General features: G+C 44.4%; 1 gene segment (V, D, J or C); it reads right to left on the reverse strand.

Annotated features, from left to right (window-relative positions):
• Window positions 1–2,630, reverse strand: part of LOC115292453 — a 494,271-nt gene that overhangs the window by 429,150 nt on the left and 62,491 nt on the right.

Genomic DNA, 2,630 nt, shown 5'->3' on the forward strand with positions numbered 1-2,630 from the left:
AAACTTCGTCTACTCCATTGATCGAGCTGAGAAGGACATTACTCTCATCTGCAAGAGTGGAAGGAGAAATTACGGACTCCAGAAGGAAGAGAACTTGAAGGATACCTGAGTGAGTGAGTGGGAACTGGGAAGATTGGAAAACGGGCCAGCCCGTGAAGGACAGGGGAGGCAGGATTCCCAGCCCAATGCAGGGCAAGCGTGCGGAGCCCGAGCAACAAAGGGAAGAGACAGAGAGACTGAACACGCTCATAGTACTGTCTCTGGGGAAGAGGTAAAGAACGCTTAACTGTGCTTGGAGAGAGAAGCTCACTCCATAGATAACTGCTGGGTAGCCTAAATCCCGAACCCAGGTGGTGCAAGGGAAGGAACAGCTTCCAGCCCAGTGCCATCTTGGCAAGGAGTCGGCGACCACTGCAGCGGTGGTGTCAGGGGTGCTCACTTCGACCTCGGTTTTGGGAGTGGGAGCACGCACCTCATTTCCATGGCGCATCTCACCCCCAGCATTGGCCACACGAACCCTGAATCCCGGGTGCCAACAGGGAAAAAATAGCCCCCACCTCCATGCGATCCCAGCAGAGAGTTGGCTGCGGTGGAGACCTGGGTGCATGCACAGGTTGCAGGAGCTCCCAGCTAAATTCCAGCAGCTCCTAGCTCCACCTTCAGCAACAGCTACACCCTCATTCCTCCCCCAATGCTAACGCCATCCCCTCTGGGTGTTGAGTCTGTGATGGTGCACACGCATTTCACCTCCTGCTGCGCATCTGACTACAGGCAAGGGCAGCCGAAACCTCAGCCTGAGCCAAGACAAACCATTCCTCCACCTAAGAAGTCAGCAACCAAAACAAAAACATTTCATCTGTGGTAGCATAAAAATTGCATGGACTGGAACTTTGAACCGAGGTGGGCCTGTAAAATACAACTCGCCTCAACCAAGGCAAAAGGAGATCAGACTCATTAGAGTGGCCTACAGTTCTTAGTTCAGCAGAGCTTGGCGTGCCGCCTATCTAATCTCTGTAGACACCAAGGCAGACCCTTGAGAGCAGCCTCCAAGACCTACCACATCAAACCACGCCTATCCACGAGGGGGAGCTGCTGAGTTTTGTTTTGTTTTTGTTTTTGTTTTTGCTTTTTTAATAATTTTTTTCTTTTTTTCTTCATTTTTTCTTTTCGCCTTTTTCTGTGCATATTTTTTATTACTATTACTTTTTTTTACTTAAGTTTTTTAAAATTTTTACTCCTTATTTTCATTTCTCCTTTCTCCCTTTTTTTTTCTACTTTGCCTTCTTGCAATCCAGATATATTCTCCTATATCTCATCCCTACCTCTCCCCTCAACTGGTCATACACTTTTAGACGTCCACAGTCCTTTGTTGTCTCTGACCCCCTTTATTTGTTTTCTTTTCTTTTTCTTTTTCTTTTCTTCTCCTTCCTCCCCATTCTCCTTATTTTCTTTCCCTTGTTAATACGTTTGGTTGTTGATTTGTCTGAGCCTTTGTGTGTTACTGTTCCCTCTGTGTGTGTCTGTCTGTTTTCCTTCTTAGGGCTACACAAAAAACAAGCCAAAGTGTGCAAGAAGGCGAGTCCCAAATATTGCAGAGTAGGGAAATAAAATACTCACAGGCACAACAAGAGAAACTGAGAGATATCATTAAGAGAATATCTCCTGAAACGGCAGGCCCTGGACAGTCCATAAGCCTCCTTTAACAGAGAAATACTAATAGGTGCACAGTGCACAACGAGCTTTCTAAAGGTGACAAGAGACAGAAAACTAGCAAAAATGACAAAAGGAAGGAACTCTCCCCTGAAGAACCTCCAAGAGGAAGTCACAGCCACAGAACTGCTCAAGAGAGATTGAGACAACATACCGGATCAAGAATTTTAAAAACTTGTCATAAAATTAATCGCTGGGATTGAGAAAAACATCAAAGAATCAACTGAGACAATGACTAGGCAATATGATAAGTTAAAAAAGGCTGTAGGTGAGGTGAATAACAAACTGGAGGCAGCCACCTCAAGGATTGACGAGGCAGAGAGAAGAATAGGTGAATTAGAAGATATAGTTCTAGCAAAAGAGGAAGCTGAAAAAAACAGAGAGAAATTAATCCAGGAGAAGGAAAGGAGAATTCGAGACTTGAGTGACACAATCAAGCGGAACAACATCTGTATCATAGGAATTCCTGAGAGGAAGACAGAGAGAAAGGTTCTGAAGGGATATTTGACCAAATTATAACTGAGAATTTCCCAAATCTGGGAAAAGAAATAGACATTCAAATTCAAGAGGCACAAAGAACCCCCTTAAGACGTAACTTGAATCGGCCTTCAGCCCGACATATCATAGTGAAACTGGCAAAATATAAAGATAAAGAGAGAATTCTGAAAGCAGCTAGGGAGAAAAGGGTCCTCACATACAAAGGGAAACCTATGAGAGTGGTTACAGACCTATCTAATGAAACCTGGCAGGCCAGGAAGAAATGGCAGGAAATCTTCAATGTGATGAACAGAAAAAGCATGCAGCCAAGAATCCTTTATCCAACATGCCTGTCATTCAAAATAGAAGGAGAGATAAAAGTGATCCCAAATAAACAAAAATTGAGAGAATTCATGACCATCAAACCAGCCCTACAGGAAATC

The sequence above is a fragment of the Suricata suricatta genome, chromosome 5 (genome assembly GCF_006229205.1).
Source record: "Suricata suricatta isolate VVHF042 chromosome 5, meerkat_22Aug2017_6uvM2_HiC, whole genome shotgun sequence".
NCBI lineage: Eukaryota > Metazoa > Chordata > Mammalia > Carnivora > Herpestidae > Suricata > Suricata suricatta.